This window comes from Struthio camelus, chromosome 3 (genome assembly GCF_040807025.1).
Source record: "Struthio camelus isolate bStrCam1 chromosome 3, bStrCam1.hap1, whole genome shotgun sequence".
NCBI lineage: Eukaryota > Metazoa > Chordata > Aves > Struthioniformes > Struthionidae > Struthio > Struthio camelus.
The window spans coordinates 17,401,469-17,416,816 of record NC_090944.1 but is presented as its reverse complement, the minus strand read 5'-3'; the positions used below and the strand labels follow the sequence as shown (position 1 = coordinate 17,416,816).

Here is a 15,348-nt window from a genome sequence, read left to right as displayed (position 1 = left end):
TATCACTTCAGAATACAACCTCTCTTTTAATTGACAGCTGGCAACCAAGGCTATCTTCTTTTTCTTATCCAACTCAGGACAGAAGACTAAAATACACAGAGCAACCATAATGATTGGGATTTCTTTGCATTTCTCTCTCCAGAAAGATTTATAGTTCAATACTGTTCCTCTCAGAGAGCAATTGAATTTGCCTTTTCCTGTACCATATACACTTGTTTTGCACTTCTTGGAGTGCTTCCACAGAGAAATTAAATGACAGTTTTCATGCGAATAATTTGTGAAAATTTTATATGTGTGTGTGTGTGTGTGTGTATATATATATATATATATATATACACATATATATGCAAGTTGTGTAAAACAAATGCAACAGTTTTTTCGTGTTAAGTATGATACTAAGAAGATGCAGTTGCTAAGCTATTTACTATTTGTTTGCTTTTTTAACTTTGATCTGTGAGAATAAACTTAAGATGGTAGTTGTTGCCCCTTCCGGACTCAGTGATTTAGCATCTCAGGAAATGCAGGTTCATGAAATTGTATTCTCTGCTACCTGGAAGTGATGATAGCTTTGAATAAGACATTATTGGAGACAGCATCTCCTGTGTTTTGAAAATCACTATGTAAAGCAAATAAGTTGGCTGAAATATAGGAGAAGTTAAGGACAATGATATTTTTGTTACTTAAATGGCTGCCACGCTCAATCTTACTCTCTTTTAGCCTAGTAGAGTGTGTGTGATGAGGGTGGGTGCAGATATGAAAGGGGGACTGTGAAATCTCAGGCTAGGGGTAGTGAAGTTGAGGGTGGCTTGCATTTGGTAGTTCTCATATCCAGGCTCTAATCCTTGGGGGAGAATTTCTTCCCACACGTATTTGCTAACCGAAAGGAACATACCTGAGAAGAAATCATTTTTTTTCTCAAGATCCTTTTCTTAGGACACACCCATCTGCTCAAACAGATCACAGTAGCCCATGAAAGGTTCCCCATTCCTAACCTTGATATTTAATAAAAATACCAATTTTTAACAGTTTTCCAAAGGGTTAATGGCCTCCACTCCAGCTTGAGACATGCTGATGCCTCTTTGACAAGTCTAAGCAGTTTCATTTCATGGCCAGAATATGATAATCTTTCTTTACTGAATGTGAATGCAAATTTTAAGTGAGTTAATATTCAACGACAAAGAAATCACTTTCCTATTGTGAGTGAAGGACTCCATGCAGAGTGGCAGGGCATAGTTCAAACCTTGGTACGTAACCTTCTGTACACTGAAAATATATGTTTCTTACAAATAGATACACTGAGAACCTATCTTTAAATACTCTTAGAATGAGAACAGTATGTGAACATCACTCTTGATGGAAAATGGGGACAATGAGATCCAGTTAATTTAGCATGATGGTAATTTTGGCTTGCTAGGATTGAGGGACAGTGCGATAATAATACAAGAGTAAAATCCTCATGAGTGGCTCTCAGGGGAGCTTTTGGCCTATCACTATTTTGAAGATTTCAACAGAGAGAAACTAAAACTGCATAGTGCTAGTGACGGCCATGATTTAGTAACACTATCAGCGTAGGAATTCCCTTTCATTAATTTTGCAACAGTTCTCATTCTTCCTTAAAACAGTTTCACATGAGAGAGAAGGAGATCCAGGCTTGATCTCTAGTAAGATGTGCACATAATTTCACGAATAAAAAGAGCATCCATTTGAGCATTTACCATAGACAGGACAATGTGACTGTGTTGTCAGCATGGTTAACTGCATCTAGAAATCACTAAAAGCCTGTGCCTAGCTACCTTATAAGTACTTCTAGGACATGCACATCCATAAAATAACAATTGTAGAGTGTATATTTATAATACTGATGCAGGTGATTCAGAGCTCTTCTTGCTCCTGTATCATCGTTAGGCCTTTTTGGTTATATCATCAATAAGACTTTTATCCTCACTCGGATCTTCATATGAAGCACAAACAGTCACTCTGTCCAACAAACATCAACCTGTGTATCAAGCTATCTGAAAAGCTGTACTATTGTCATCATCCTTCATTTTTTGTCCTATTTTTTGTCACATTAATTTGTTCTTTCAAATTAGATCAAGCGCTATTGGAACAGAGTCAAAGTTTATTTCCATTTTTTGTCTAGTTCTTGTATAAGAGGGCTTTATTGTGCAAAAGTAGAGCTTAACTTAAATGACACACTGTTGTCTAGCAAAGTTTCTTAGAAAAGTTATATCAGCATTGAGATTCACTTACACAGGCTATGGATTTTCTCCCTTGAATTTATACAACTATACAGTAGTTCATTCTGATAACTCAAACGTGTGAACGCTAAGTTGTGAAGGAGACAATCAAGATCTCATAGAGGCAAAAATGAGAATCTCCAGCAGTGTTTCTGAGGTGCTAAAAAGAGGTTTTCGTTGATGTCATACATATGGTTCCACGGATAAAATGTTGGTATCTCTCCAGTTGTACTTAAAGTTTGTATCTCTAATCCCCTTGGCTTTCTTGTCTCCAAGCTATTATTTGTTTTAACTTAAACTGAAAAATAAAAAGATGAAATCTGCAGGCTTTACCATGTATGTTGAACTTATGTGTGCAAATATCCAAAGCTGTGTGCACATCCAGTTACTGTATGCAAAATTGTGAGCTTATAATCTCTTTCTGTCATTATAAAATAAATTTTGGAACCACAAATAAGTCAGAATTATTTTTTTTTTAAGTGCAACTGAAAAAATTACTTAGTAATGAAAGACCAAAGAAACAAAATATGATTTTAGCCTGAGATCTAGTTTATTTTAGGGCAGTAAAGTGATCATTACTATCTAGTGGTTCCTTCTATAAGTTGTAATAAGTAGTTTAAGACCTAGTAGAAGGTTCACGTAACGCATTTCACGAGCTAAGTTCCTTAACATTTTTGTCTATATGTGTTTCATTACTAGATGCCCTCAAGATTTTCTCAGTCTTCTCTGGATACCTAAATATGTCTGGGTTACTGATAGATGTTTCAGTGGTACTTTCACACAGATGACTAATATATACACTTCAACAACATAGGCCTAACTTGGAAGTTCAGATTATCCCACTGATAACTTTTTTACATATGTCAAGCTGATTCTTTCTCCTTTGTGCTTGTTTTCTATCGTCTTGCCATTTTCTAAAAATATTGCACATTCTGCCTGTTGGAGCAAAATCTTGGTCAGGGGAGTCAATTTTTAGCTTTTTTAATAGCCCATTGTGAAAGACTGTATCACAGGCTTCCAGGAGGTCCTAATAGACTATTTTAACTGGTTCTCCTTTACTCATTTGTTGTTAATAAAATAGAAGAGTGCTAGCCTGTCTAGGACAGGACTTGCTTTTCTCTAAGCTGTGTTGCTCAGTCCCTTCTAGTTGATGTTCATGTATGCAGTTTGTTTACTTTCCTTTAATTAGTATTTAAACCATTATACCTTGTGCTGAAGAAAATCTATTCTGACTGCTGTTCCTAGAATCTATTCCTTTTTCAAAGTAGGTACATCATTTCCCAGTCTTCTGTAAGAAAGCTGAGCAACTGCTTTAATGAGCAACTGCTTGTGGTTAGTGTCTCAAAAGACAATGCACTGTGTTTATTTCAGCTATTTCCTACGCTCTGGAGAGCTTTAAGCTTCACTTACATCTAAAATGAAGATAAATGTGACTGATTAAGTTGGCAATTAAGTGTTGTTTACAGAAATTATTTTTCAAGGGTTTGCAGTTCCTAACCTTGATTCAGGCTGTGATTTGGGATGTCAAAGGTCTTTTTGGAGAGATAGCGTGGCCTAATGTATAAGGCCAGGCTCAGAACCGGAGGCTTAGGTGGAACTCTGTTACTAGCCCTGTTAGGGACTTGCTGTATGATTTTTGGCAAGTCGCTTGATCTGTGTGCATCTCCACTTCCCTACAAGTAACATAATAATTACCTTATTTAACAATGAACTTTGAAGCTCTCTTGAGTGCTAACTTGGGCCCTCCATTCCTCTTTTTTTAGATGGCTTGTTGGTGTTCAGAACTGCAGTAGGAGAGGGTTTAAGCAGCAATACTTCTCATTTCAGCTGTCATTTTATGAATAGGGTTCAAACCTAATCTTGCCTTTCAAATTCATGTAAACATGGAGTCATTGCCTTCGTGGAGTCATTACATTGCAGGTGAACAGGTACAGCTGTGAAAATCATTTCAGAATTTTCTCCTCAGCAACCTTTCTGGAGTTTCATAATGTATTAACTCTGTTTCTAGTTTTTGCATGAAGCCTTTCAATAGCACTGTAGGTCATATAAACCCAAAATTAATCGAAAGAGGATCCTGTCCTTGTGAGAAAGAAAAAAATCATTGACACTCATTCACATTCATATTTTCTTCTCGTGCTTTGAAAGAAGATGAAAACAACAAAGGTAAATGCTTTTTACTGTAAGGTTTTTTCATGAGGTCAGAGGGGGAAGTGCCAGGTAGCTTTAGTTATAAAGATTATAGCACAAATTGAACAAGAGGGTTGAACAACTGAAGCTGGCGCAACCCAGTGAGATTACTGGAAACAGAAATGTATGTGTATCTGTATTTCCAGTAAATCTGGAAACAGCTCTTAAGGCAAAGAGCTAACCTTACTGAATCTGCCTTTACTACTTACTGCCTAACATTTTATATACTCTGGAGCGTAGCTGCAGCTAGAGTGTTAAAAACCTGTATAAATATTTCCCCAACCTCTCTTCTATATAAGCATCTTTCCACACTTAGAGCATAAACAGGATTTGGCATGCATACCTCCTGTGCATGGTTTGCGAAAGATTTGCTTGTGCTTTATTCAAATGTTCAGTATATTTGTTCCAGCCTTTTCCCCTGTGAGTTCTAATGATTTTCATTTTCTCAGTACAATACATATAATAGTACCTTGGTCTAATGAAATCAGCAGAGGGTTGAGCTATTGAAATTTCTGTATTCTAGTTCCAACTATAGCTTGTTTGGGAAGGTCATTTTTGTAATGTAATTGTGGATCACCAGATGGCACTCTTGCAGGCAGTATATCAAGTCAGAATCCCCATTTGTAACAAGGCAAAAGAATACATAACTCACTTTACACTTCTGCTTTCGGTAATCTCACCAGGCTGCACCAGCTTTAGTTGTCATCCTCTTGATACTGCCTCACAAATCTGTTTTCCAGCTCCTGATCCTGTTTTCTCTATCCAATATGTATTTTACATATTCTCCTACGTCTATGACTCTCACATCTCCTCCTAACTCTCTTCCCGTTACATGAAACTTAATATCATTGCCTAAATTGAAGTCTTAATTTTCCTCAGAAAACACTTTTCACTCCCTTTTTTGACCCTAGTTCAAAACACTGTCATGCTCCCTTCCTCTCAAGTTTGATGTGGGAGTTTAAGTTGGACTCCTTTCCTTTCCTTCCCTCCTCATTTCTGATTGTTCTTGGTTCCTCTCTGGATCAGTATCAAAGCTCACATGATTTTGAGTGTTGAGCAGTGCAACCTCTTCACTGACTTCTCTAGAGGAGAACTGAGTGCACCAGTGCGTTGGGGCAACAGCAGGAATAGACAGCTTATGTTGGAGTGAAAAAACAAATCTTACTAAGGCACTGTACTTGGAACTATACTTTCTTATCTAGGAGCAATACCCAGCTCCTGGAAACATCTGTAGCAATATAGCCAATATACCCCCTTCTCTATCTTATAACTACCACAGCTAGATGATAAAACCTGGGGTCAGGTGCAGAGAAATCTGAGAAGCCATTGTCATATGGGTGAGGACACCACTATAAATGATCAATGTACTAGTCTAGCTTTAGAGGACCCTGAGATAGGAGAGTGCTGAGCAAAAGGTCTGTGTCTCCCACCTTATGGATTATATAAAATGCTGCCCTTAGGTCAGTGCTCTGATTGGTCCTTCTACTTATTTTGGGCCCATTGCCCCACCTTCCCACCTACTCACAGCGGTTCCTGTTCAGTGACACCTCTCTTGATGCCCAAATCTCCCTACAGATTTCCCTGTGCTGTTTTTCTATATAGCTGTCCATTTGCAGAATATTCTTTGGTCATTTCTCTCTTCTCCATCAAACACTCTGTCAGCACCCATCTTTGTTTTGACAGGCCTCTGTAGTGGCAAATTTCCCTCATTAAGAGTTATTGCAGAGCCTGCAATTCCATTTAATAGTATGCAAGCAAATATGCGTTACCTTATACAGCATTCTCTAAGCCGCTTCCCCTTCAATGGCCATTCCCTTACATTTTCAGAGCAATGCATGTAATTTAGTCTGTGTGACTCTTATCAGCTGCAAAGAGCTAAATCCTCACCTAAATCTTTGAAAATTCAGGGGTGCATTTCCAAATCTTAGATTATCTATCACTCTAATCAGCTCAATAAATCTGATTACAATCTTTCGAATAAATAATGTTGGCTTTTGCCTGAAGCTTTTACTGTTTCTCAATCTGTATCTATCAAGTGAAATTTTATGTGCACTTGACAATTGTTATTCCATTGTTAGGAATTCTGTTACTACTGGCTGCAGTAACATTCATCTGAATGATACGGATGTAAAAGATTCTTCTTTGCTCTCACACAGCAGTTAAATTATAAGATAGCATTAGTTAAAACCCAGTGTCACTATTATGAGAAGCTGTGTATCTTATGTTTCTCATTCTCATTCTAAAGAGGTTCTTAAAACATTCCAGACCAAAGTTAAAGCACCATATCCAGAAGTGATGAGGAAAGCTTAATGATGAGAATATGGAAAAGAACTTCATTATTTCCAGCTAAAAATGATATTTCCTACCAAGAGTTAGAAGTTGACTCAGCTAGAAAATGACCTGAAATAATGAATTTTTCCCATTTTTTCAAAATATCAAGTTTGAGTTCATCCAAATTATATTGTTCCACGTTTAACTGGTATATGTATCCAGAGCTGAGATGTGTGAAATAATCAGTGAGGATCTGAACACAACCATAGTTAAGCACATCTGTCAGATGATTAACAGAATCCCTATTGCAATGCTTGTAATTTACATTCACATACAGAAGCCTTTATCTTGCTGGTATTAGTCTAAAACACAGTTCCAAAAAAAATTGATGTTAGTGGCATGACAAAGGTGTTCCTGTGCTATATATTTACAATCTTCTCATATTTAGTAAGTGAAATAGAATTCATCTTTTGTCACTTAGGGCTTGATCAAAACTTCCCTTATGTTCCTAAACTTTTCAGTCATGCACATATTTGTGCAGTGCCCTGAGAAGGGTACAGGAGGAGAATGCCATTACTATGAAGAACAAAGTGCAAGTGAGGGTGAAAGTGTCATTAGAATTGACAGTCATCGAGGAACTGGTTTGAAATGCAGATCATTTTAATTTTGTGCCCAAAACTGGTAATCCTGGGAAATATTGTCAGCTCTTTGGGCCTCTGATGGCCTATCTCTTCCCACTGGCATCACAAATTGTTTGGTGCATAAGATGCCTCTTGTTAGATGTATGATCAGGCTCTAGATCAGTTGAGAACAGTTACTAGCAGTGCACAAAGAATTCTTGATGAAATGCAGAGCCAGTGACAGTCTTGTCTGGGGCCTTTAAGTGTTATAAGTGTTACAAAAGGGGTTATGAAAGAGAAGTCAATGAGAATCTTTGCAAATGCAAAGAGCTCTGGATCAGGCTTGTAGATAGAAGATCTGCAAGCAACATGCCACTGCTGCAGTAAGGGAGAAGCAGGCATTAAACTAGCATTGTTCTGTAGTGCATGATACTGTTGGAAAAATGAAATTCATACAGCATGTAAACCCAGTGACCTGGAGAGCTGTTATTAATAAAGACCAACAGTCATTTATTCGAGATATCAGAGGCATTAACTCTAGCAGTCTGGGTAAAATCCAGACTGGCAAATACTTATCAGAGGGATACAAAGCATTCCTAATGAAATGCAAAGCTGGTAGCAATTCAAGTTTTGGTGTATTTCATTACAGACATCAGTATGAGCTTATCTGAGTGATGTGCACACACTTTAAGTAAAATTATACCTAGAATCCCAAGAAGGTGGAAGAATCATTGAGCATATCTGCCTTGCTGAGTCAAAGTGATCACATTTTATAGATCATGTTGAAATATAAATATTTATATTATATAAGATCATGTGGAAAGCATGTGAAAATTCATGTTCATACAGGCATTTGGATTGGAGGGATGTATTCCCTGAAATTCTTAAAAATACTCAAATCTGGGCAGGATAGAGAGGAATTTGGAAAAAGTATAATTAAAAAAAGGAAGAGTATCTCTTTTAACATTTAATTAGATTTCATACATCACTAGAAGGTGCGATATTCCCCATACCACATCCCTGAACATATTATAATTTCTCTAAATCTTCCTGTTACTCTCCTGGAAAACTATCTCTTATGGTTACTAAAATGGATTTAGATGTCCAAATAAGCTATAATCTAGAGCTGTTTATCCTCAAAAGGTAAAAGTCTGGCAAAACTTCCATTTTAGGTCATTAAATTCTCCCAGCAGCCTAAGCACAGGTACCAGTATACACTCTGAAATAATTCAAGTAACAGCTAGATATTTAACTGACACTTAGGAGGCTATCAGGAGTCAGGAGTTTAGGTCAAGGAGGCTCCCTTTAAATTCCCCAAAAGGTCTAGTGTGTTCAGACAGAATTTACCACACCTAAACAGAGTACAGAGGCTATCTTTCATATATAGCTTAGACTCACTTTATTCAGATAGCAGAATACACATTCCAGGCTCACCTCAGTCTGAGTATAGATACAGAACCACAGTTTACGTTTTCTGGGAGCCAGCCCTAACCTCAATAGATAAACTCTTATGTCACAGTGGATGCTAGATTTCTGGAACCAGCGAGACCATAGCAAGGAAGACTCTAACTACGCAGTCTGGTGAGATGATGAACTCCCAGAGACTTGTTCTGAATAAAAGAAAATCTTTCCTTTTTCTTTCTTCTCTGACAAATATTACCCTGCCTTTCTCCGACCTTCATCACAGATGTAATTTGTTAGCATTTATAGCAAGGCAGATGGGTCTGCCAGTCTTTCATAGAAACTTTGTCATTCTGCATTTTGCAAGGGCTGAAAGCCTTTTGGAAATTAGAAATGTCACCTACAACGTTAGCCTTAGAGCTTTTAGTATCAGCTGCCCTTCTCCAGCTGCAGTGGTGCTCACGTTGACAGGGAGAAGTGACAAGAAATATAAGCGTGGAGGCCAATGAGGTTCTGAAAGCAAACAGAAGATCAGTATTTGAACAGACAGCAGCAAGAGCTTTGAAATAATCTGCTTCACTGAAAGGTTTCAAGGGAGGAAAATCTACATGTGCAGAGAATATACTGAAATGGTTGTGGTGCTGACAGTCTCAGTCTTCCAGGAAAGTAAATGAAATTTCTGAGTCACTGAACATCCTGGGTGAGTTCTGGTAATTCGCTGAACAATGAGGCTGTTCCACATCTGGATGTTTTAGGCATGGTGCTCCCACTCAGTGCTGGCTCTCTGCATCGTCTATCTAGTATCTTTCTGATTCTTTTAAGGTTAACAAAATTGTAACTAGTATTATGGTTGTAAATGCCAATGCAGCCCTCAAGGGGCAAATGAGATTAGGACCCAAGAAATGTATTAGTAAGAGGGTTAGTAATAAATCTAAATAAAGGAAGGTAGACAAAGTATTATTTTTATTCGCATTTTATCAATGAGATATTGAGATGCTATGAGTTAAGTCTAAGTCTATACTGTTTTTTAAGCGCAGAGTTCTTGCAAGCCCACAAATTTCATTTTGATTCTTTTCAACGATAGGCCTATGATCATAACTGGACTCTACAGCAAGGGAAGACAGAAAGTTTTGGCTTGCCTTATACTTCAGCGCAACCCAAAGGATGGCCCTGCACTCAGTGTGTAAGAGTTCAGGACGTCATGACTGTTCCTGTTCCCACCATATGCTGCGGTTTACTGAAGAGGTTAGGAAGCACCCCAAAGCGATTGTTGTTCTAAAGAGAACAACAATTCTCTTTGCCTCTATTTGCCTCATCTCAGTGAAGAAGCAGAAACGTATACATAAACTCCATTGAACAGCTAGACTGTTTAGATATTCATATAATATAAGATTTTAATATGTAGACCAACACAGAACACAAAGTTCAATGAAAGGTATATTCCCTGCTGGAAAGAGCCGAGTAACCACCAAAGGTAAGGGTCAGACTTTTTGCATTTCATTGAGGCAAAAAATTGTTTTACCAACTAGTCACATACAGGAGATGGCACTTAGTATAATAAAAAGCTATTTACTTAGTTACAGAACAGAAGCACCAGTTATTTTAAAAAAGATGAGGCCAGTCAATTTCCTGTTCAGGAAGGAAAAAAAGTCATTTGAACAAAATGAAATAGTTCTGTCCTTCCTTGATGATCTGAGAGAGATCCAAGGTAAGATAGGATGCTCCACTGTGGATACTCCACTATGGGGATAGAATTCATGTCAACTAACTTTATGGGCTTGATTCAGTTAATCTAATGCCATTCTTGCCCTGAAGAATGCAAGACATCTCATGCGGCTTCTAGATTTGACTTAGAGCCTACAGGAGGCTATTGCCCTTCTGGGCCAATAGCTGGAGACAGGACAGTGTCTACACAGGGCATAAAATGACAAAGTTGCCCTTGGAATCTCCTCCCCCTGTATGTCCCCCCATGTAAATGTCTACACCTGAATTTACCCAAGGATCCCCTAGATGTCAGTGGAGAGAAACAGAGAAACAGACCCATATAAGCTTGGAATTATCTGACTTTATTTAGATGCTCACACTCAGATGGGAAGAATTGTACCATAGAAGTGCATCTCTCTCTCTCGACTTACGTTAAAGGGAACCTCAGGTGACTATTTTAGATATAAGTATGGGATTTAACTCAGAAATGTTAAGGTTACCTACATTTGCACACATAATTCAATTCAAGACTGAAACACCTAAATACAGATGTCTATGAATAAGTGCAGACAGGCATGCAAGGTGCCTAAGCTCCATTATAGTCAAAAAAAGTCTAATCAGTGCAGTCAATGGATCTTGGAGACCAGTTCAGTTCACTCTGGAATAGATATAGATTGAACTGCTCACACCTCAATGACTGTTGGAATTCGAGCTGGTGTATTCCGCCTTGCCTGCAGTGGTTGACCTATATCTTATGCAGAACCTGTGTTGCACCTCTCAGCTGTATAAGGAAGTCACAGCCATCATAGGACTATCAAATAGCACTAAATGTCTATGTTTAGGCAGCTGAGATATACCGCTAACGTCTGGCAGACTGAAATCTATTGAGTACTTCTCCACAAACCACAACGGGAGGTGAGGCACCATGTGGGCATGTAGTCAGCTGCATTTGGGTGTCCTTAATATTGAATCATGGAACGGTTGAAGTTTGAAGGGACTATCAGAGATCATCTAGTCCAAACCCCATGCTCCAACAGGGTCACCTACAGTAGGTTGCCCCAGACCCAGAGCAGGTTGCCCAGGACCTGAATCCTTGCCCTACACTTGGTCAGCTGAATCCCACCATGGGACCTTGTCCCCAGAACTTTACCCTGAAGTCTTGGTTTACCAAAAAGGAGCCTGGAAGTCTTGAAATACTTCACTAGAGCTGAAAACCCTTAAAGCTCTCTGAATCCCAGCCAAGCCCTCAAAGCCTTTGGCCCTCAAAGCCAAGCATGTGAAGGGACAGGTAATCCCTCACTTCTAAATATGCCAACCTAAACCTCAGATTGAGGTGTGCTCCTTTGAATAGGGTTTTGAACTTCAAGAAGATGAACATGCAGAGCCTAAAAAGATGGAAAACTGCTCATAAAGGATACAGTGGCATTAGGCAGACAAATGGGCCAGAAAATGTCTATTTCTGAGAATCCTCCTATGAGCTAAGGTGATGACATATATGGAGCTGTACTTGATTAAAGAGACTTTCCTAGTGACACAGCCCTGGTTGTTCTGTAACAAGTCTGCATGCCCTAGGATTGCACACAGTGGCAGTATTAGGGCCCAGCAACTATTGCTGTCAGAATAACCACCTGCTATTCATCAGAGAACCACTGAGTTCATGAAGTTTTAGGATGATATTCTCAGTATAATTTGGTACTTTCTCAATGAAAAAAAAAATCCCATTAGCTTTTGTTCAGTGTGGATAGAGACATTCTTTTAATCATGAAGGTTTCCCTGTGTCTTTGAAGGAAAATATTAGGAAAGTTACTTTGCTACTGCTGCCTCATCTGTATATGCCCCATCTTATGTACTACACATTGTTGCTCTAAGTTTGCTTAGAAACATATACACACACACACACACACACACACACACACACACGTATATGTGATGTAGAAAGAGACAGCAAGATGACTGAAAGGTAGAGCACAGACAAGACATTTGGTTTCACTGTATCTTTGCCTGCAAAGGTACATTAATCTTGCAAAAGCAAAATGTTATTAATGGTAATTTGAAAGAAAGAAATAGGTTACTTTCAAACTGATTTATTTCTCTGGGCAACATCATTGTATGCTACTGCATTTACAGCTACAATTCAAGGACAATAACGTATGCAATTGCTAGCTGTGGTAGCCAGCCACACTTTCAGGCTTGATAGGCAAATGTCCATTTACCATGACTTCTATTTTCAAAATAGTTTCTTTGTGTTTTCAACATCTGTTGACAGGACCCTAAATATGGGAATTATGCTAAATCTTTGCTCTGACTGCTATGCTTTTGTGTTATGATCTACTGCAGAAATATCAAGCTGAAATTGGATCAGGAAAGCAGACTTGCAATTGTGAGCTATCAAAACGATGTAGTGTTGTTATACAGTATAGTTTCAGAAAAATACAGTGGCAAAAATGATTGCTGTGGCTATTTTTAAGTTGTGAGGATATAAACGTAGAGGCTTGCAAGGCTTCTTTTTCCAATATTGCAATTTGAGATTTTATGTTGACCCAGGAAAATATATTTAATGAGGACGAAAATCTAAGTATTTTGTGGGAGAATAACTTATAATAATGGTTATTTAAACTAGAATATCAATACTTTGAGTTATTTTTCTTCTGAGGCAAAGATCCTGAAAGGGACAGTGCATACTTTGCCAATGTTCAGCACAGTAAAGGAGCCATTAGAGTCAATCACTACGTTTGCTTCACCAAATACCCATGTAAATGATTGTGTTAACGTCTAGTCTATTAGCTTAATAATACTCATTATGAAACTATGTGTTTCAGCTCCAGCTCAGAAAAAGAGGAGGCCCAGTGGAAGAGATTTTGTCGAGCTCCGTACTGGCAGATCCTATTGGAAGATTGGTGTCTGTAACTGAGGGAATCGGATGACACTGCAAGCAAAGTTTGGCCAGTATATGTGCTTCTGAGCTGACTAGATCAAAGCCACTATTTGTGTTAGCTGGACATATATCTACTTGATTTTCCAGTGGTGCAAGGATAAAGTCACAGCAAGGGCTGACAAAGAGCCTGCAAGCCTGTTCTGACATCTTTTCTTCGTTCCTAAAAGAAGAATGTGATGCTCTATGTATATGAAAATTACTTTTAAATATAGCTAAAGCTACATTAAAAATCATCAAAGAATCGTAAAGTTCCCCGCAGAGTCACTTTTAAGATAAAGATTGTACTAAATTTTAGTCACTACCTGCATTGCTAACAAACCAGAATGCCATTTCACAGTAGAGTAAGTAAAATGGAGCAGTTTTTAACCCAGTTTGCATTTGAGAGAGCATGTGTTAGATCTGCTCTTAAAACTTGGCCCATTCCCACTCAAAATGCTCACCAGCCCGTTATAAATTGTGTCAGCACAACATTCCTTCCCTTCCTTTTTTTTTTTTTTTTTTTTTTTATAACTATTGAATCTGGATAAAGTCTAGAAAGGATTTTCCAGTTTTGAATCTATCCAAGTCTTCCTCTGGGAAACAAAGGCTCCAAGGAAGCTTTCCATAGTCCAGCCTTTGGACCTTGAGGCCTTGAAAATGAATCTTCATCCCACATACTTCCTTCAGCTTTCAGATACATCCTTTTTAAGAGATTCTACATTAATCTCTCCTTGGACCATGTAGCAGGAAAGCTGAAAATATAGCAAAGGGATGAATTTTTAATTATAGTCCTCTAGTTTGATTTGAAATATCTCTCCTAGATGATATCATATCCTTATTTTAGATTAGATTAGATGAATTGAGCTCATGGCTCAAATGAAGTTTCTGAGGTAAAAACAGAATTATTGTATTGTATGCTAAAGGAATTTATAATTAACAAAGGCATATTTTGCCATGCCATTGCCTCCTGTATTTCACTCACTTTGGTCCAGGAATTTGCACCATATGCTGTGAACTTTTTTTCAAAGTTTCTGGATGTTGGACACCAAAGTATTAGGATTACTGATAATAGGGGTAGACATTTAATTATCCTATCATACATATTCAGGGACATGATCCTGAAAGCAAGAAAGGACGACAAATAGACTGACTTTCTCTGAACAGTCTCTTCCATAGTAACTTCATTAAATGCAAATGGGACTTCAGGGAGGATGCTAATCAGTGTAAGGAAAGTTATGACAATATGGTCTGAAGGCAACTGTGCAAAAGTGTGTTGCGGCAGTTAAATAAGAATGAGAGGGAACTTAACCCTTATTAAATATAAATATTCTTAGTTTTCTGTCTCTTGTTTTTCCTTAATCATATTGTAACCTGAGCATATTTGTTATTGGTTACAGAAGCTATGTTTAAAAAAAGAAACAATCATAAAAAAACACCTCACATTATATAATTCCCTAGTTTAGCAGAAGGATGTCTGCAGTCAAGCATATTTCCTCCTCTTTCTGCAACACTGACTGAACGGGGAAAAGAGGCAGTAACCTGGTTTATTCTGGAAACAGCAGGTAGTTTGATCTATTTTTACTGCAGATCATTTCCCAGGACACTGTGATTCTTATATTTTTAATCAAATGTGTGAATCGAAAACTGCAGTGTGACCTTTGGAAAAGACACTGCAGGACATCAGCTGAAGCTGTGAATAGTTTAAACACAAACAGGAAGTTGACTTGGTTGTTCTGTAACAAAAGACTGTGGTAATTTATGGAGTAGGAGTTGCAGTTTCAAAATATTTTTAATTGCTACATTTGATCTGCCATGCAGCACTGTGAGACAACAGCTAAGAATGAAATGTCAGTGCCTGTGTTCCAGCATAAATTTATACAGTGTGAAAGCAAAGAACCCTGTTGATTCCAGCTTTTCTTTTTCCAAGTGTTTCAGGTTTGCCTAAATTAACCTGGCCTTTCAAGTTAAATAGGAAGTGCAGAGACCCTCAGTCTTGCAAAGCATTTAAGTAGAT

At 38.1% G+C, this 15,348-nt stretch overlaps 2 long non-coding RNA genes across 2 annotated transcripts in view; one reads left to right on the top strand and one right to left on the bottom strand.

Moving 5' to 3' along the window:
• LOC104151918 (uncharacterized) overlaps nt 1-13,509 on the top strand; it is a 65,907-nt gene extending 52,398 nt beyond the window's left edge. Inside the window, exon 4 of the long non-coding RNA XR_695885.2 lies at nt 13,240-13,509. This is a non-coding gene — a long non-coding RNA (uncharacterized lncRNA). The remainder of the gene's footprint in view (nt 1-13,239) is intronic.
• LOC104151921 (uncharacterized) overlaps nt 1-15,348 on the bottom strand; it is a 34,435-nt gene that overhangs the window by 1,081 nt on the left and 18,006 nt on the right. The window contains exon 5 of the long non-coding RNA XR_695888.2: nt 9,117-9,229. This is a non-coding gene — a long non-coding RNA (uncharacterized lncRNA). The remainder of the gene's footprint in view (nt 1-9,116; nt 9,230-15,348) is intronic.